The following is a 22146-nucleotide window of genomic DNA, read 5'->3' as shown; positions in this document are numbered from 1 at the left end:
GAGATATTGAGGCTCCTTGATCAATGTGGTTGGTACCTAAAGACGAGAGGGTATCACTTCCTAGAATATGACTGGAAGACTAATTCTTCTATTTTTGGCTCTTGGTTAACATTGTCTATGAAGTCTCGTCAATAGTTGCATAGAATTCACCTTGTTTCTTAGAGTCTAACTCATACTCTAAAAATAAATTTCCAGAGTCACCATTTGAATATGAATCTAACTCATAGTTAGGGTTTTTAATTTTTAAATTGTAAGTGGATAATAATTACATCATACAAGCCATTTTAGGAAAAAATTTGTTATCATGATCTATCATTAAATGAAAAATGCACATATTCCCTTTCTTAGGTACCACTTCAATTGCCAACCTCTATTATGGACCTACAAACTACAGAAAATTTCCATTGATATTACTTCTTTATAGGTTTTGGTAATTTTATTGGTAGGAATGAGTAAATCCAGAAAATTTCCTCTTCATGGCTACTAGCTTGTTTGACAAATTTTGTATCATCTCATCAAATGAAGTGGTGCCACTAGAACTTCCTTTGGTTTGAAGTTCTCATTTCCATTTTCCAATGAAGATCAAGTCATCTTCGAATCCAACCACTTTCTTTTGTGCATCCTCCAAGTCTATGGGATGGGATCTCCTTAGATCATAGTTGATATTTGATGGCATCACACTTATGAAGAATGTTGTCAAATTTCCAGAAGTGGGTCTATCAGTGGTAGGAATTCTACTAGTGATCTTATTGAAAGTTGCAACAAAATCTCTCATACTCACAATAGGATTTTTTTTAATGGATGTCAATTATGTTAACAAGACATTCTCATCTTCATCCATTTTGAATATTGCATAAAAATCTGTCCCCATTATGTCCCAACTTGTGATTGAGCCATCAGCCAAATGATAAAACCAATCCACTGTGTTCTCCATCAAAGTTTCTACAAGTAGCCTTACAACTACATCTTCATGAGCTACCCATAAGATATGAGTGGTTACAAAAAAATATTTGATATGTTCATCAGTAGTAACTTTCCCATCACCCAAAAACTTAGGGAAATTTTTTCTCAAACTAGATGAGAGTGGATGATAAGCTATAACTGCTAACAAATCTATTGCTATAGCCTAGGGAGCAACCATGATTGTCTTAGCAAGGTATTGCAGAAAATTGATAACTAGGGGGAAGATACCCCATGTAAGGCTAATACCTGGAAACTAGTATATGAAGAATTTTGATTTTAGTAGGGTGATAGTGGCCTACTCTAACTTTTCTTATCACCCTTTCATTGAGCTACTTCTAGGATGTGGAAACCAAATTCTATAAGCTTTTTAAAAATAGGTTCTTGCCCACCTTGATCTTTGGTGCTTCTAAGAAACCTTGCTTGGTCTAGGATGTTGGATTAATTTTTCCTTCAAGCTTCATGTTCTACTTGTCTTTCTTCTCTTTAGAGTCCTCTCCTATGAATGACTCTTTCTAGTGCTTCTACTTTAGCTTCTTCTCCTTCTAACACCTAGCTAGCATTTCTGTAGTGCTTTGCATTCCTCTAATTCCTCCAAATGAATGTGTTAAGCGATGAGATTATATATTCCTAGTCATCTTGGAAACCAAGGTTAGGTTGGAGTACTGGGACTATGTTCTCATGAGGTAACAAAATTTTTCTTCATGTTATAGGCTTATTATTCTAGTGACTATTCATCTCCCTAGTAGAGTCACTAAAAAATTGTTGGTAAATAGATTGTTTTTTCCTTTTACTCTTTTAGATGCCTAATATTTGTGAATAAAAACTAATTACAATAGTTGGAAAATCTTTATTAAGTGACTAACTTCAATCTAAATTCTTAGGTATAGCTCCCTTTTGTGTTTGTAACTTGCAATGAATTATGTTTTATTCTAACTCTAAAATGGGGTATGCTCTTAACCCGAGAATAGGAAAGGTGAACCAAGTTAGGCCTAAATAGAAACTTAGGGAAAGGTTTGAGTTTTAGGATTAGTCAATTTTATGGATACACACATCTTATGAACCCATAAAGCTTAGCAATTCAACATTGTATACTATCTACAAGTAAATAGATATCATCAAGGTCTTAGTTATAAGAATGGAAAAAAATTAACTTGAAAGAAAGCATGGAAAAGGATTTCTCTTGAACTTCTAATAATAGTACTTGATGTAACAGCAGGCAAAAAAAGTCTTCATACAACAAGAAATGATGACAGTCTCTAATTCCCTCAACACCCAAGGTGAAGGGTCCAAGTGAAAAATACCTATCATAGGTATGGAAATTGACTTAAAGGAAGGTTATCATAGCCCCATAAGATAAGGTAACCTAATCACTAGGTTCACCAAAGTTCTAAGTACCGAAAACACCAAATGCACTAATGGATTCCCTTAGCAAAAGAGGGATCAAACCCCAAAAACTAGATATAAAGATTAGGGGTGTCTTAAAATCATTGCTATGGCCTATCTAGGTCTTACTCAACATGAATTAATGGTTCTTTCCATAAAAGACAACTTATAACATCAAGTTGCTTTGAAAACTAATGATTTGGCTTGGAGCCCTACCTAGAATAAGAATGAGGCATAAGTTTGAATGCTTCCAAATTGCATGGTGACTTGACTATAGATTTAGATACCCTTTTGGGTTTTATAAAACATGACAAGGCATCCAAGGTTGGAAAAGAATAGAGGTTGTTGTTGTTGCAAAACTAGATCAAATTTGAAGACCTAATTAGGGCTTCATTTACACTAAAAGTATATTTTCTACAATGGAGAAACACAATCCAACTATGGAAACATTTGAGGGAATTTAAAAGAAATAAGAATCTAAGGTTTCAACTCTTGGAGAATCCCTAAACACCAACTAGGAAGGATTTTTGCAAATGCTGATTGGTGTACTCATGAAGATGCACAACTAGGGTATGGTGGCAAACCCAACTCCTTGAAATTTCTAGAAAACAACTTGCAAAATTTTAAAGTACATAGTTACACCTTTCATTCCAGAAAAAGGAATCGAATTCCCATTGTGGAATGTGTCAAAATGACCCAACCCTAGCAAAGTGCTAAGTTCTAAGCTGAGTCCTAGGCGACAAGCAAGAAAATTTGATAACTTTCAACCTATGATGAATTAGAACATGATAATTGATGAAAAAAAAAGTAGATAAAATTATCCAACTTGCATGATCATAGAACATGCCCACTCATCCATACACAAGCTTGCAACATGTGTTTTGCAAGGAAAAATGTTGATTTTATATTGATTTCAATATCAAATTACAAAGTATGTTCCTACCATTAACCTATGAGGCTTTAGAATTCTCTAATGGTTACATGGTTAGTTCAAACTACCTAGTCATTTGGATGAATAGTTTTAATGTAATTGACAATTTTTTGCAAAGTTGCTGACAACTTTTGAGAAAAAATTTTAAAAATGCAAACCTAGGGACCAAATTTGGTCCAGACCTAAAAAAAAGCGATCCAAAATGGATCTAGATATTAAAAAAAAATTAAAACCTATAATTATATGCATTTTTAGGCTTATTGATCATATTTGGCCTTAGTTACCTAAGGGCTCATAATTATGCCTAATCCTGTAACTAGGCCTTACAACTATATAAATGAGCCAAACTATTCTAAGTGAACTATCTAGGATCCTTAGGTTCCTTCTTTGATGTGTCTAGAGTAGGCGCTCTTACACAAATACTATTATCTTCAATTCATAGTTTCAAAACCAAGGAATAGAACTCTATTCATTCCTTGATTCAATTCCAATAGAAAGAGAAAACATAAAACTAACATAGAAACAAATGGAACAAAACATGATTGACACAATATATGCTTCAAGTTTCTCTGCAACATCCAATATTTCACACCAAAAATTAGTGTATATATATATATATATATATATATATATAGGATCCCAAGATGACCATTACAAATGGAATTTAAATTGATTCATCTCCTCAAAATTTAGAAATGGCAAGGAGCTAATTAGTAGATACAATTATTACATCAAAATATGAAAAGACAAGATAAAAACCACTTCGCCTTCTTTTCTATTTCTAAATTCACCCTATAGGCTTTGGCAAAAACAATTATTGGGATCAAGTCCTCATGTCTATGGACATGAATGTTAGTGTACCCTAAGAGCAAATTGGAATGTTCTCTAGCTATATCTTTTATGACACATCCAATCTCATATCTCCTCCATAGCCATGTGTAAACACCTATGAAGTTTTTGACATTTTGATACCCTATTTTGGTGATCAAAAGACTTCTTTGTTAAACTATCTAGATAATTGCAAAAATTCTTTTACATGATAGAAACTCCAACTATCCCTTTCACTTATCTACTAGCTTGGGAATCCATATGTAGGCCTCTTAGTAGCTCATAATCTTTGTCCTGGTATTTCTTAACTTTGACCTTTGTTTCCTTTAACCCTTCTACTACTGCTAGGATCATTTCATATTTTAATTGCATGCTTTGTAGCCTTTCAAATAAGGGTTCATTTCCCTTAGGTGAAATATTTTCCTCCATAGCTTCCTTAGTCTTCATCTAGATGATCACTTTTAATAAGGAAATGTAATATTCACTATTAGCATTCTCTACTACCAAGGTAGCTTGATTAGATAAGATGTTATCCTTCTCTATTTCAAGCCTTAGTACTACATTTTTGATCTGATCTATGATTACAAGTCCCTCAAACTTGAGGTTTTTGGTCCACTCTCTACCAATTTTTTCAAAGTTTTGATCTTCCTATAACTGGGAGATGATAGCTAGAATTTCAATAGTAGGATCATTGATGATTGACATTCCTAAGATGCTCACTAATGGGGTGACTAACTACTTGATGAAGCCATTAAGCTCATGAATCTTTGCCTTCATTCTAACTTTTGCTAGCTTGAGGCTTTTGAATTGTCCCTCTATCACATCATTTTTTGACTTCCACAAGCCCACTTTAGTATCATATCTTACTTCTCCAAGATCCACTGAATGTAAGGCAAAATCATCCATGGAAATGTCTTTGATTCTCCCTTTTTTAGTGGGTTTGAAAAACTCCATAGTTAGATGCCCTATCTCAATATCTTGTCTAAGGATTGACAAGGTCTTCTACTTCTTGACTTTACGCAATGTTGATCCAAAGTGGATATCCACAGATAAAATCTCTTCATTGGGAACTCCCTCTTCTTTTCTCTTCCTTTTCCAATCCAAGGTGTCCTCTAGACATTATTTTATGCTAATCACCTTGGATGCAATCCCGAGTGTTTCTATACTAAACATCTTTCTTTTGGCCAAAGTTGATGTCTTTGTAGTTGAAGAGAAAGGATTCTTTGGGACCTATGAAATGAGCTTAAAAAATTTAGGGCCTTTCTATGCTTCTATAGTCTTCTTTTCTACTTTATCAGACTCAATAGACTCACTTTCACTAATTCTACCATCTCCAAGATCCACCATTTGTACTTGGGGAGTACTTGGTAGGAGTAGTGCAACACTCACAAATGGGATCAGAATAATATGGGGTAAGAGAGCCACTGTGACTTCACCATGTCTTAATTCCTCTACCTTCTTCTCAGATTTTCTTATAGTTTTGATTACTAATAAAGAATCATCTTGATAGGTTTTAGCAAGGGGAAGCCTCTTATTAGGAGGTTGATCACCTCCACCTAATGGTTGTGCTAAACCTTGAGTGATAGATAAGGTTGTGTCTGATGTACCACTTTGAGAAGAGGAAACCACTGCAGCTTTTGGCGAAGCTTGAGTAGATGTGTCTTTGCTCTAACTTATCTTAGTTTCAATCCATTTGACCCTTTTTTTGGTCCTCTTTAAAGATTTGAGCCATCATTACCTCTAGCTCTTCTTTGGTGTCTTCATAAGGCTCTAAAGTTATTGGAATGCCTTTGAGCTTGGTTAGGTAAGTGTTATTATTCATATTCTAGCCATAATCCTTTACCCCTTGTACATCAATGTTGACTTTTTACATCTTCACCTCATCAAATGTTAATCTGGTGAAGGTTTGATCATAGCTCTCAAACTCATCCCTGCAGTTGGCCCAATAATCATCAATGGTGGTGATATGCTTAATTACACTTCTTATTTGAAAAACATCTTTGGCATACCCATTTGGGTTGAACATGGGCCTCAAAACTTCATATATGTGTAACTTGTACTTCATCTCAAATACTTTCAACATGTTCTTGGCATAAGAGTGGGTATCATAGCTAAAAGCCCCCAGCTCCATGGGGAATTCATATCCATTCTTCTTTAAGCTCCTATTCAATATGTTTACTTGAATGGCTTGCCACAAAATTTCAATTAGCATGAGCATGTCATTGGGATACCTTGTTAGCTTTAAGGGGAATTGATCAAAAGTTGCAAGACATAAATAAGAAAAAGATGAGAATTAAATGAAACAACTCCCATATTGGCTGATGACAGCCATGGCTTTAGGATTGAATCTCCTTTCTAGACATCCCTATAGCTCTTTTCAAATAATCATGGTGAATGCATCATTTACTTTCACATACTTTACATAACTATTCTGCAACTATAAGCATTGGTAAAATTCAAAAGATTTCACATCATCAAGAAAATTTTCTACTCTTGGGAGTCCTGGCCATAATTAAAATGAGGCCAACATATAGATGAGGAAATAAGACATACAGAATGTATTATAAAATTTGACTACATGGAGAGCATTATATATAATTTTTCTTATCTCATGAGCCCAATCAATATATTGAGTGTCAGAGAAAATGACTTGTACTAAAAAGAAATGTTGCTCAACAAAATTCAAAACTTCTACTCATCGTTCAACCTATGTAAGAGAACCAAAATATCAATAATCTCTGGTTTGAGGTTGGTCCCAACAATGTTTTAGGAACTTTATTCTTAGCACTTTGTGGTTTCTAGAACCATGTCTGCATAATTTCTTTCATCCAGATCACCTTCTTTGTGGAGAACTTAGAAACATCTCCCCCAAAGATCAAGTCTGTGAATTCTTCCCATTCTAGTACATAGAGACAATTGACCATAGTTTTCTTGTCAATTGAAATCAACAATATATCATCAGGCACTACAATCTTTCTTGTCTCTATATTGTAATGATGTATGACTCATAGATTAGCTTCTAGTCTCGAACTATAATTAAAAAACTAGTGGCTTCAAACAACCTACATCCTCAAAGTTTCTCAATGATGGGGTGAATCTAATCAAACTTTATTCTCTTTTGAAAATCTTTCATGTCATAGAAGTGGAGAGAAGTTTCCATGAAATTTTACAAGTGGGATCGCAGTTAATCTATCAAAACCTGCAAACCTTGTTTCCACAATTTTGATAACAAGATTTGAATTGAGAAAGTGAAAGGAATGGCTAATGAAAAAACTACTAGATTTTCAAAAAGCTATGCACATTAACAAAATAACTATTCAAAGAAAGAGCAATAGTTCATTCAACTATTTATTTTTCTATATATGTGAGCCTCAATTCATTCATCAATCTTCAAAATTCACACCACATGAATGAATTTAAGGAGATACATATTGAATAGAAAATATGAGGGTTTAAAAAACATCCAAAGGTCTTTTCACTATTCCATTGGGCTCAATAGTAACTTTCTATATCTCCATAACTTAGTTTCTCATTTCCCTTTCAGTTTTGAGAATTTACCATTAGCGTACTCCATGGGAGAATGTCCTCAAAGTTAGATCCTAATTATTTATTTCTTTTCCATAGTGTTTAGGTTTGATTTATTATCATTCTAAGATATTCTTAATATGAATTGAAAATCTAATCTGATTATTAACTTGATTTTCTTTGGAATTCAGAAAAATATTCTCATGGGTTGAAAACCTATTGAGGAGAAGATAGTTTTTGTTTCTCTATTAATCTTTCCTTCCTTAGTCAAACTTTGGACAATTAGCCCTCTTGAAGTAAAAAAATTATAAATGAGGTCAAAAGACATTTTTGAGGACCACTTAACATTCCTTTTTATTCCAAACTACCTTTCTAAAAAGACAACTTCATGGGTTGAAAACTTGCCAAGGAGAAGTTAGTTTTGAGTTTTCCACTTAGGCCGATTGTGAGGGCTATAATGAATCTAAACCATTTTTTGAAGCCATAATCATAGATGAAACATTTATTGTCTACATGATGAATTTTTTATTTGCATATTTTTTATGTGTATACATTATCTAGTGCTCTTTGCGAGAAATCATCTTCATAGGTGAGAAACCCGCTTAGTAGACGACGATTTCCAAATCTTTGCTAACATCAATTTTTCAAATAGTGATAATTTGTAAATGGATATAACTTGTAGTTGATCTTCAAAATGAGTAACATGAATCTCCATTGCACTAGGCACTAACTAACCCATAAGATCACTTGACAAAATGAAAAACCACCTAGCTAGGAATGAGGAGAGGGGGAAATGGGAAAGTCTATTAAAGATTCACCTAACATAAAAATTCTTAGACCTAGACTCAAAAAAAATGAAGACTTTTCTTTTTTCATTTAAACTCAAGCACTCACTTTTTCTAATCAGTTAGAGAAAGAAAAGTTTGGCAACAAGTAACAATAAAGGTAGACTTCCTAGGATTCAAGAAAATTGTTAGAAATAGATAATACTAAGAGGAGGGGGGCAAACGTTAATTACTTTATAACCTACATATGATAGTAAACAAAGAATGCTAAATTATAAATATAACCATTCATGTAGATAACTCATAACACCATTATTTGTTAACTAGGGAAACCCTAACCAAGAGAAAACCCTATTGGGGATGATACCCACTAGATGATTCACTAAACAATAGAATCATGTTAAGGATATTGACCCTGTTAGAAGTCCATGAAGTACATATAGAGTCTTAACTCTTTATTGGGAGACTAGGACTTCTTAGAAGCCTCAACCCTATTAGGAGTTTCTTAAACCTTGTTAGGAGTTGGTGGAATAAATACAATGTATGCAAGAAGAGCCCATTGCCCTAACATGCAATTATACAATTCGATTCTTCACAAGAATAGATATACATTCAATACTTGATGTTTGATGTACTTCACACTTGGTTTGATCATACATCAAAATTTGCACCACATAATGTTCGTAGATAGTTCTTAAAAGAGTTTGCATGTCACATCCAACACACAACTTCTCAATAACTACGCAAGACTTTCACTTATACCGTGCACATTTACAAAACTCTACACTATCAGCTTTAAATTATATTACACACTTGACATAATAATATAACTTGTGGATTATTATCCATGAAGTTGGCTCATCATAAATTAGTAATTATTTTGTAACTAGAATAGTTCCTAAGGTTGTAAATCCAATTCTTTGTGATGCTCTATATTGCACTATTAAATACCTGCACTGGTATTTTAATCATAACTCATGTTGTACTATCTATACACATTTGCACACTAGCACATGTAAAGATGATACTATCATGTATATTTCCTCAACTACACATGAGGTAACTCTTAATGAATCATACGTACACTTAACATCTAGTCATTGTGCTATTGTAAATTCTTTAACACTTAGACAATTATCTAACTCTAAATGCATAAATGAAATGTTGAATATATGTTGCCATAAATAACAACCATCAAGACATCTATCTAACCATATTTCCAACAACCTCCCCTTTGGAATTGATGGAAACAATTGGGAAAATTAGGTAAGTCCCAAAATGATGTCACACATAACAAAAAAAAAAAAAAAGTAACAACAAAATCGCCTTCAAAACATAACAATTTTATTCATGTTTTGATGGATCATTACATTCCCTATTAGTCCTTTACATTAATACATACATAATCTCCCCCTTATAAATAGATATACATCTATACAATTTTTCTTCTACATAATACTCCCCCTATGACATCAATGGAAAAGGTGTCAAAAAATATATATAAATTTTTTGGGCGATCTACTTCTAAGCAACTTGTTAATCTAGAAAAAAAATCTTCATAAAAAACCTTTAGTCTTTCTATCTCTTTCTTCTAGTTCTCCTTTATTGTCTCTAAGATACCAATCAGTGCACAAAGTGCATAGGATGCCAGTTCAATTGCACTCAAGTTAGTATAGGCAAGCTTGTCATAGGAAGCCTTAGCTATAAGACATTCCTCATGTTGCTTCTCCAAAATGATGACTTTCAATGAAAAAAATTTCTATAAGACTAGAGAATTTTTTTTCTTCTTTCTATTTATTATATTCCAATTCTCTAATCATACCATATATCTTCTCCACTTCTGATTTGTAGTCTTCAATACTGGACTCTAAGAGTTGTAATTTGACAATGAGTGTTTCAAGTTCACTAAACTTACCTTTTACCTAACTCTCAAATTATGCAAGGTACTTGTGTGACTATGCACATTGTCCATACATTATTTTAGCTTCTTTAATATCCTTTCTCAATCCCTTGATGTTTCCATCAAATGCCTTTAGATCATTGTGCACATTGGTGCATACTGTGTTAAATAACTATGGATCATGTCTTACCTAAGCTCATGCTAAAGCTACTTCTACTAATGTTGTGAATTCCTTTTCAAAGGTTTTCACTAACTCTATGGCCTTCCACTACAAGTTTTGAATAGCTATAGTTGTAGTAACTATCTTTTGCATTCTATCCAAGACTTTAGTTAATGTGTTCTCTGAAGACTTTACTGATTTGTTCTTCTCAAAAAACTTACTTAATGTACCCGTAAATCCTTTATGATCTTCATCATCTGATGTCACTGCAGCTATTGCTGATGGACTGTCTACTAATGCTACAATAGATATAGTTCTTGGAGCTATATAAGTTATCTCAACCTCATGTTGGAACACTGGTTTCCCATTTCTAACTCCACATATTTTAGATTAGGCAAGAATTTTGATTCCTGCATTACACCTTCCATTTGTACTTGAGTTTAGAGTTTTCATTTGACTTCTTCCTTATCTCTTCCTCTTTCATTTTCTTTTCCTCCTTTTCTTTATTCTTCTTCTTAGCCTCTTCTCTTTGTATCCTTTCCTTTCTTATTACCTTTGCCTCTTTCTTTTGTATTCTGTGATATTGCCAACATTAGTTTGGCCAAATGTAATAAAAGGATTTTCTTTTGTATCTATAGTTATGTATGTACAATCCACTTGTATGGATTTAGTACCCATAGTGATAACTAGTGGTGAGAGTTCTTGTTGTGTCTCCTTTGCTTCTTCCTCACCACTAGCAAGTGTACCTACTTGTACATACACTAGACTCTTAGGTTTAAACTGGGCACTCACCTTAGGCATTGTAGTCATATACTTTATAATTGACTCCTTAGTTTCTTTCCTTACATCTTCATAATTGCCTCTCATCAATGAATTTATCTTCTTTTGTTCCTTATAAATGGCTCAATACCCTTCAAAATTCTATCTGGTTCCTCTTTAGAATCAACACCACATATTTTATTTATCATTGTGATCCTCATATTCATATCTTCCTCTAATATTCTCCTTTTCCTATTTACAAGCTTATTATATAGATCCTCTGGTATATTATTCTATATATTCTCAAATCTTTTGTTCCCCAAAATCATGTTCCTTATAATGGAACTTTCTAACTGCCTTCTATCTATATTACTATACAAATCATAATATTTATTTAGTTGTACAAAATTATCATTATTAATAATTTACATGTTAAGGTTTTCTACCTTTGGCTTCCATGCTTTCTTTCTAGCTGATGTTCTTCCTTCTTGTGCATTCTGGACTATTGGTCTATCTTCTATTTCATCCTTTAATTCCTCAAAATCACTAACTTGTACTATTTATCTTCTCTTTCTTGTCTTCTTGATCCTTTTCTTGGTTGCTAGTGTAGGTTCATGCTTCATCTTCACCAATCTCTCTGATTTCCTTTGCACAATAGAGGATTCAACCTCTGGCCATTGTCTAGGTTGATTACTCCTTGTTTTGACTTGTTGCACTAGTACAATAGTTGTATATGGTGTAATTCATGGTTGTGCACATGGTTGTTCTACTGTTGCACCCTTTGAAGATCCTATAACTACAATGGGAGTTGTTTCCAATACTTCAATCTATCCATTGGACTTCATCTCCAGAGTAATACCTTTTATTTCATCAACCTCTTTCCTAGTAATGTTTGATTCCTTAAGGATGGAATCTATCTCTTTTTCTACCTTTTTCTTGCTTTCTTTGTTGTATAGTTCATACTAAACTATTTTATTTTCTCCTCATATGTTCCCCATTTAGGGAACATTTTTTCTTTCTTAAATTCAAGAATTATTTGCATATACCCTTCTATGAGCTCTATGCTCATCTCATATTCCATAGGTTTTCTTAATCTTTGCAATGTTTTCCAACAATTGCAATTTTATAATCTTGCACAAGTTAAACTTTCTTCCTTACATAGCCATTACATAAGCTACATGCATAAATCTAGTTGGTACAAAGTTAACCCTCAATCCATGATTTAACTTGTATCCTAATATCTTGTTTAACAACTTTACTCCTTTATCTTGAATGAATTCTACCTTCATGTTTCTTCTATCAAACTTCATATTCAAGTTTCTATCAACCATCTTCTTGATATTTTTCTCATTAACAATATTTCATCCTTCATTACTTAATCTTGTGACCTTTTGAATTAGGTAATTTTCAATAACAATATTCTCATCTTCTAACCAAAACATATCATCATGTATGCTACTCAAAATGATTCGGGCCTAATCGTGATTGTCAAAATCCATATAAAACATATACTTTTCCAAATTCAAATTCACTAGGTGTACATAATCATACTTCAAGGATAATTCACTATTACTCATGTTTCCCAAATCCTCATGAATCTCTTCATCACCTATGCTCTCAATCTTGTAGTGAATATAGCTTCTTATATCCTCAACGTATAACACATTTTCTATAATTGTGAAAATACACCCAATAGATCATCCAAAGAGAAATAAATGGATGTTTTTTAAACTCATATCATGTTCTTTGACTTATTTCATACACATTCCAACTTTCCATTTGAACTGTAACTAAAAATACTGAAAAAAATAGTAGATTCAGGCTTCACAAGATACCTTAAAATCATGATTTAAGGCTTCTACAATATTTCACTTCTTAGACTTCACTTTTCACTTTAATTCACTATCAAATAACTCTTTAATTCACTCAAGACACTTGATATGATCAAATGGTACATACAATCTTTCTTGCAATCCTTAAATCATTTCAAATCACACTACACATTAAATGTATACCTACCATAGATTCAAATATTGTCTCTGTATACTAGTAAGCTTGATTTCACAATTCCTATTCACTATGATCATATCAAGACTTGTGCACTTGACCATAGCATTTCCTTTATGTCCTCAATCTCCTATTAACTATGCAACTTCAAACTCTCTCTCCAACATCAATTCTAGCCAACTAATGCACTACCACAACTAAAGCTACTTAATTTAAGTAGGATGAATCACAAATAATCTGTGACTTCAATTTCTTATTAGGTGCATTAAAAAATTTTTCCTCCAAAACTATATAAGAGCTTTCTAGATCTTTAGCTATCACAAATGCTTCCTTGAATTCATCAAAATGTTCCTTAATTGCTTCCTTTTGACTAACATAACTAGCATATAAGTGTATTTCTCACATGATTAGTTTCATTTAGATTCTTAGATGCTCTCCAATTCCTTCTAATGTGTCTAGGATTGTTACACTTGTAACACACGAACTAGTTCTTCTGTCCATTAGATATTTCTCCATAATTGGATATGTTATATGAGCTTCCTCTTTCATTACCTAAAGGGTTAGTATTCCTAGAAATTATACTATTTTTATTATTACCATCAAACTTAGGTTTCTTGCATTCTACTGCCTTATGTCTATAACCATGACAATTATAACAATAGAAATTGGTAATGAGTTTATAAGACTTACCCATGCAATCTCTATTTATGTGTCCAACCTCATTACATATGAAGCATCTACCTCTAAAATCATGTCTTACTTCTTTGGGTCATTCATGTAGCTTAGGTTGATCAACTTGCTATGTTTTCTTAAGTTCATCATGTATAGTTGATAAATCAATTAACTCAACTTCCTTTTCTACTTTAGTAGATGTACTTGATTATACCTTGCTCAATTCTAATTCCTTAGGGAATTCAATAACTAGATATAGTTCTCTTTTGATTTCAACTTTCTTAGCTAAATTCTCTCCAATTAGATACCCAAGTCCTATGTTGCCATAAAAAGGTTTCTAACAAAATATCTATTGATCTATCTTTTCACTACGGGAATGAAGTTTCTCTAACTATTACTTAGCTTGTGTTAGTTCTCCTTTCACAATAATGTTGTACTTTTCTAACTTGGAATGTTCATTCTTAATAGTGTCTAATTTAGACTTGACTTAACTGGGATCTAATATCTACATTCTCAGTTTTTAGTTCTGGTTCATTGTTGCTACCGATTTTCTTAAGACTCAAGTTCAACAATTTTTAGTTCATGTTTCAAGATCTCAAAATACTTTTGAAGATCTCCTATTTCATCATTATCACTAGTCTATGCAATTTCCTAGATTCTAAATTATAAATCTTGTTTTTTAAGTTTCCAATGAAAACTTTTGCGTCTTCATAGCTTTTTTTCAGGTTATCTCTTTCTTTTGTAAGAAGGTCAATCTACTCAAGAGCTTCTTCAAGATTTTTCTTTGACTATTCCATATCTTTACGGATCCTACTTAAGTTGTTAAACTTTTTTAAAATAACTATGCTCTGATACCAATTGTTAGAAATAGATAATACAGAGAGGGGTGAGGGGAGGGGGGGTGAATTAGTATTGTACAAACTTTTGCCTACAACTAAATATTGCTAATTACTTTATGACTTGCATATGAAATTAAACCAACAATGTTGAATGGTAAATATAACCATGCATGTAGATAACTCAAAACACCATTATTTATTAACTATGGAAACCCTAGCCTAGGGAAACCATGGCCAAGGGAAAACCCTAGTGGGGATGATACCCACTAGATGATTCGCTAAATAATAGGATCATGTTAAGGGTATTGACCCTATTAGGAGTCTATGAAACAATAGTGTCTTGAATCTCTATTAGGAGACTAGGCCTTACCAGAAGCCTCAACCCTATTAGGAAATACTTCAACCTTATTAGGAGTTGGGCGAGTAAATACAATGTATACAAGAAGAGCTCACTTCCTTAACATGCAATTATACAATTCAATTCTTCACAAGAATAGATATACATACAATACTTGTTGTCTATTATATTTTGTATTTGGTTTGATCATACATCAAAATTAACATCACATAAGGCTTACAGATAGTTCTCACAAAATTTTGCATGTCACATCCAACACACAACTTCTCAATAATTGCACAAGATAAGATTTTTACTTATACCTTGCACATTTGCGAAACTCTACACTATCAGCCTTCAAGTCTATTACAAACTTGACATAATAAAATAATCGATGGATTATCATCCACAAACTTGGCAACTCATAACATAGTAATTATTTTATAACCAAAATAGTTCCTAGAGTTGTACAATCCAATTCTCTACTATGCTCTATTCTACATTGTTAAATACCTACCCTGATATTTTAATCATAACATCATATTGTCTATACACATTTATAGAATGGTACACATAATCATGATAATGTTATGAAGTTTTCCTCAACTATGCATGAGCTGACTCTTAATGAGTTATCTGTACACTTAACATCTATTTACTATGCTACTGCAAACTATCTAACACTTAGACAATTTTCTAACTCTAAATGCATAAATAAAATGCTTAATATATGTTGCCATAAATGAAAACCATCAAAAAATCTATCTAAACATATTACCAAAAAAAATCATATTTAAAAGCTCTAATAAATACCTTTTCAAGGTGAATAAAATGGTTATTTTTATCCTTTGAATATGTTGTCAAGTCATCTTGATATACCACTAGAAACTAGTCAACTATGTCTACAAAGGCCTCATCCATAGCTCTTTGAAAAGTAGAACTGATATTAGTTAAACCAAAGGGAATTATATTGTACATATATTTTCCCCAAGGTGTTGTAAATGCAGTCTTGTATTGCTCTAATTCTTTCACAATCACTTGATTCTATCTAGAGAAGCAATCCATCATAGAAACTAACTCTGATCTAATGACTCTTTGTAGCATGGCTTCCATGTTAAGCAAACCATAATTATCCTTCAATGATGAGATTTTCATATTTCTAAAATCAACACATAGTCTTATATCACCATTTTTCTTCCTAGTAGGAACCAAGTTTGATACCCAAGAAGAATGTCTGATTGGTTTGATGACTCCTACATCCGTCAACTTTATCAACTCTTCCTACATCTTTGGTGTAAGAGTTTTATTTATAGACCTTTGTTATTGTGTAAAAGATTTTTCTCCCTCTTTCAATGGAACTTTATGCTAAAAGAGGTCCTCTCTATAGGCTTTCAAATCATCATACAACTAGGTAGACACATGTCCATACTTTCTCAGTAGACTAACCAAAGTGTTCTTGATTTTAGGAGATAAATTCTTCCCTATATTTAATTTCTTTTTTCTTTTCTAATTCCAATGTTGATCTCCTTTACGTCCTTTCCATCATGTTTATAAAAAATAGTCTGCAATACAACTAGATCTTTAAGAATCTTATTCATTTTTAATTGAACCATCTCTTCACCAAAAACAATATCCTTACCATCTATTGTTTCCACAAGTGTTGCACATTCAATTTATTGTCCCCAAAAGTGGTCTTTACAATTTAGAAACCTTATGATATCTTTGTCTTGTTCAAATACTTGCCAATTCTAGATATTATTAGGAACTGAGGGCCTATTTTTTGTGTTTCTACTTTTGATAAGTCAGAAAAGGTTATGTCATCATGATTTATAGTAATATTTTCTGACAAGCCAGCCATATTTTTATTACTCCTATCCTTCCATGTTATCCTAGAGGCATGAATTTTTTTTAGCATATCCCAAACAACATTTCTAGATTTTTTCAATCTTTTGTTCTTGGAGACATATATTCCTCTTACTTGTGAAATAATTAACTTAGAATCACCTATAACATATAAACACTTTATGCCATGTTTATGAGCCAATATTAATCCTAAAAGTAAAGCCTCATATTCTTCTATGTTATTTTTACATGCAAAGTTTAGAGTATAAGAGAACTTATGAGTACAACCATTAGGAGAAATCAAAAGAATAACTACCCTTGATCCTTCTTTGCAATAAGCTCCATAAAAGTACAGTGTCCATAAATCACCCCTTTCTAATTTTGACTCAACTTCAATTGCAATAGGTGACTTAATTTTATCTTTCTTTAATACTAATACTTCAACCTTAAATGTATTAACATCAATGTCTACAAAGCATGTCATATCATCTTCAATTTGTTTCTTAACCATTTAGACACTCTTATGCTCTCAATTTACTTTTGCCAACTTATCATCAATCTAAAAAGTTTCATACAAAAAATCACATTGAGACTTCCCCCATTGCTGCACTCCATTTCCTAGACAACAACATGCCATACTGGGGTGGGATATCTACAACTAGTACACTCATGGTTGTTCTTGTAGACACCTAAAATTGTGCTAAAACACTATATTAATTAATTTAATATCTCCTATGACATTATGATTAATTATTAATTAATTAATTTTATTTTGTCATATTCTTCTACTTATTCAATTAATTTTACTTAATTAAATAAGTTCACTTCCCTATTGTATTTTGAATTTAATTCAAATACTCCCCTCTGATGTGTTAAATTCATTTAATGCATAGTGACATCATATATCCCCTTTTAAATAATTCAATTTATTTAAAACCTCCACATGCTTAATCTTCTCAAACCTAATTAAGATTAATCTAAATTAATCTTAACCCTAACCTTTCCTCTACCAAGCTAATAAATGATTTCTTTAAATCATTTATTCCTCCTTTATCCATATAGCCCTTAAATGAATTTTTAATTCATTTATCCCTTACATGTCTCCACTTGAATAAATTCTTAAATGTTTTATTTATGACATTATTCCTCCACTATGACATGTCTCCCACTCAACTCATTCTTTATTCCTCTACTATGACATGTCTCCCACTCATCTCATTCTTTGTTCCTCCATTATGACATGCCTTCCATTCAACTCATTCTTTATTCCTCCACTATGACATGTCTTCCAATCTCTCCTCATTTCTTTATTCCTCCACTATAAAATGTGTTGGTGTTTGAAAATGCTAGAGGGTTTTCAATTATCCCCATGAGAATATGACACACCTAGGGGTAGCTAACTCCCATTATCAACATATAATTTCAGACACAAGGCCAACTATAAGGCATGACCCTTCTTCTACTTTAGGCTCTACAAAACCTAGGTGGGTGAACCTCTTTAGATCTGACATATGGAACTGGTGTAATAAACATAATTAGGATCTATGGTAGTAGATGTAGCCCCTAATATATCCTAATGGCTTATGAAACAACACAGATTCTACAATAGCTAGGTGCAAACCTATATTATTGATAAACTGAGTGAGGGTTTAAGCTTTTATGTCCACTTCAACATGAAGGGAAAAATGGTTGATTTATATTGAGAAAAGACAACATGTCCAATATGCAGCAAAAACTTAATGATCCTACAAATGACCAGTGCCTTATCCATTAGGGCAGTCTTATACTTCAAAATTATGCATCCTTGAATGTTAATCAACATATGGCATATGTTGAGACATTCATGTTCAGTCTGTTCACTTTATGAATTAGACAACAATATCCAATATAATTCCATATTTTCACACATCCTTCTTAATGAATCTACAACCTCGTCTGAAACCACAAGCAATTATATGACTCCTTGAGTCAAAGGTAAGAAAACCTCAAACATACAACCGAACAATTGCAAATAGGTTCAAGCTCTTTGTTCTTGAACATATAAAATTACAAATTCAACAAGAAAGGAGACAGAATTATATTGAAATTCAAAACCTTCTGCACATTGTATTTATCTCCTTGAAATAAGTACATAAGGAATGCATAAAACATGATGCAAGATCACACTAGTGCATCAAAACTATCTATAAAATTCATATGCTGTTCATACAAGATATGCTGGGTGTGTGGCTTTCACAATTTGAGTAGAGCTCCAAGAACTAGAAATTGAAAACCAACCAACAACCCTCTCTCTAGCGCTGGGATCTCACTTAAATACTGTGAGATGCAACAAAATTTAGGTGTAGAGAACTGAAAAGTGTCCCTTACAAAAGATATCACAAGTTTATAATAGAAAAAGAAGAAGAATGATTAACAGAACATCACATAGATCAAATATTCTCATGTAGGCTCCTTTCTGTTACAACTTTTTGCTGACTCAGCTCTACCACTAATTTGTTGTGTACGCAACTGCTAAGACTGCCCCATCAATGACAAAATCAACTCTAAAAAATATGCACCAACCTAGGCCCATGCATTTTGTCAAGATGACTGCTGAATGAGAATCATCTTTACTTCCCACTCTTTACTGATCATGCAAGGCTTCAAAAATAACAGAATCATTACTTAGCATGCCATATAGAAGCCAAAAAATAATGTGGCTATGAAAAATAACAAAATAGGGATCCTCTAATCCCCAACCACGTCTGCTTCCTTAACCAACTTCCTGCCAAAATTTTCCATCCACTGACACAAAAAGGGGGTACGCGCCCAAAAAATGAAAAAGACTATACCCAAGGGTATAAAATCTTCTTCACCCTCTTCCAAAACTATGCACAAGGTCTCAAATATTTTTGCTACCCTGGCATCAAACTAAGATGTTTTGAAAATTTGTTTAAAAGATGATGTTACTAATAAATAGGTTGTTAGCTTACCAAGTCTGTTCCTTGTTCTTTTTACCAACCTGGTGACTTGACTACGACACCTGATTACTAGGTTTCCTCTCTCAAAAAACCATACACAAGCATATGAAGCTAACTATTTTCCTTTTGCAAACCATCCTTTGATAATAAATATATCATTTTTCTTACTATCAGTGTTCTAGAACCAATTACTCTTAACAAGCAATCCTTCTGCTATCCACACCCTCAGACTTAGTGAAATCTTTAGAATCATCTTTTGAATAAATCACACAAGACTGAAAATTGCGGAGACTGTGGTATATAAACTTACTAGAAGCCTATTTTTTAATCTTTGTAACTCTATACTTTATCCTTGAGCCAACTATTTGACACTCGTGCCAAATTTATCTCAATCCTAGTAGTAATTGTTTTCGTTTAGAGGTGACTCATTAATTTCTACTCACACAAGTTGAAATTGGGAAAATCTTACCTGTTACATTCTGTCCTTCACTTTCACATGTGAAGGTTTTCAAATCTCATTAATATGCAAAATGACACCACCTTCAATAGTAAAATATGTGTCGTCGATCCTGAAGATCTTACAAGTCGAAGCTGTGAACATGATGACTTCAAAATCCACTAGACAAGCTGGTCCAAAATAACCCAATCATAATTAGCCATGTGTGTAATTCCTCTTTTAGTTGGCGCTTCTTGCTTCTAATAAATGAAAATGTGTAAGATTCATAGATCTGAATTGAATCAATGACATGAGTCCATCCCATGTGTTAGGCTTGCACATTCGCGCATTACTTATCTTGTGAGCATCTTCATAAAGCAAAAATGCATCGGCCATTAATTTGACTAAAATCAACGGTCGAGTGTGATACAGAGCCACACCTTGGAAAAGTCAGGAGGAATCAGTCACTCAACTGAGTTGATTCAAGGGGCATCTACAACCTTCAGGATCACACACTAAAATCAGATTCAAAACAAAACTTTGAAAATAAATCCCCCCAAAATTTCTTCTTGCTGCCTCCGGATAGACCTGCACTCGGACATGAATAACTTTCGAACCAAAAAAGATTTACTGAATCTAACCATTGAGATTTGGCATAACTAGGTTTCAAACAACATATAAATTTTTTAGAAAAATCCAATAGTTCAAACTTGAGATATTGACCATGCATTAGAGTACATTTTTCTACAAAACATTGCTTCTTGATGTCTCTACATAGACATGTGAACAGACATGTATAACTTTTGAAATAGACAATATTTTCTCAATCCAACCATTGATATTTTGTGTAACTAGGTTTCAAACAACATATAAAAATTTGAGAGAAATCCAACGGTTCATTTTGGAGATATTACCCATGCACTGAGACTAATTTCTGCAAACATACCAAATTTGACCAAAACTAAAACTTTTTAATCTTCTCCAAACTATCAACTTGTTTTCAGTGAGAAGATAAGAAAAATCTGTTCAAAACTCAGACCATCAAAAACTTGCACAAAGACAAAATGAAAAAAAATTCCATATCTCTCCAAATTCGATTCGTGTCTTACATAGCCGACTGGCTCTCATTTTAAAACTGACTTTCTTTTTCCTATTAAAGGATGTGAAATGTTTTCTTCTTATTTTAGAAAAGAAGAATGTCTTCTATCCAAAAAAAGGATAAGAATCTGAAACATTTTTCTACCAATATTGGACAGTCGTTTTCTAAGTCGAGAATATTCCAAAAATTGCCTACTACCTATTATTGGATTCTAAAAATCATTAAATACTCCACCTATGAACTAATAAAAACTATTCTAATTTAAGATCCACACACCTAGTCCTAGGAGGCTATATCTAGAGAGCTTATTGAACTGCTACTCTAGGTATGCCACCACATGTAGGACATTATTAAAAACTTCAAAAACTAAAAGCATTTAAAACATAACATTAAATTCCCTATTACATTTTCAAAAATGTTGTCTCCTATAGCGTTTCTCTTCTCTGCCACTACAGCATACTCCCCTGTAGAATGAATCTCAAGTCCTCTTGAGATGATGTGTTGTAGAAATGAATCTCATTCTTCTTTCGAAATTTCCAATTTCTTTGAACTAGGATGAGCATATCTACAAGAAAAACAAAAATAATATCCAACTTCTCCACCTTGTAGCTTTGAGTCTTTAATGCTGTAAATGTCACAGAAAATTCTCTAGCATGATTCACTATACATGAAATCTGCATCCCTGCATGAACATTATTAGAAGAAAACATATCATCAGCA

The sequence above is a fragment of the Cupressus sempervirens genome, chromosome 8 (genome assembly GCF_028749045.1).
Source record: "Cupressus sempervirens isolate cs-2001-9-10 chromosome 8, ASM2874904v1, whole genome shotgun sequence".
NCBI lineage: Eukaryota > Viridiplantae > Streptophyta > Pinopsida > Cupressales > Cupressaceae > Cupressus > Cupressus sempervirens.
Note: the sequence above shows the minus strand (reverse complement) of the source record.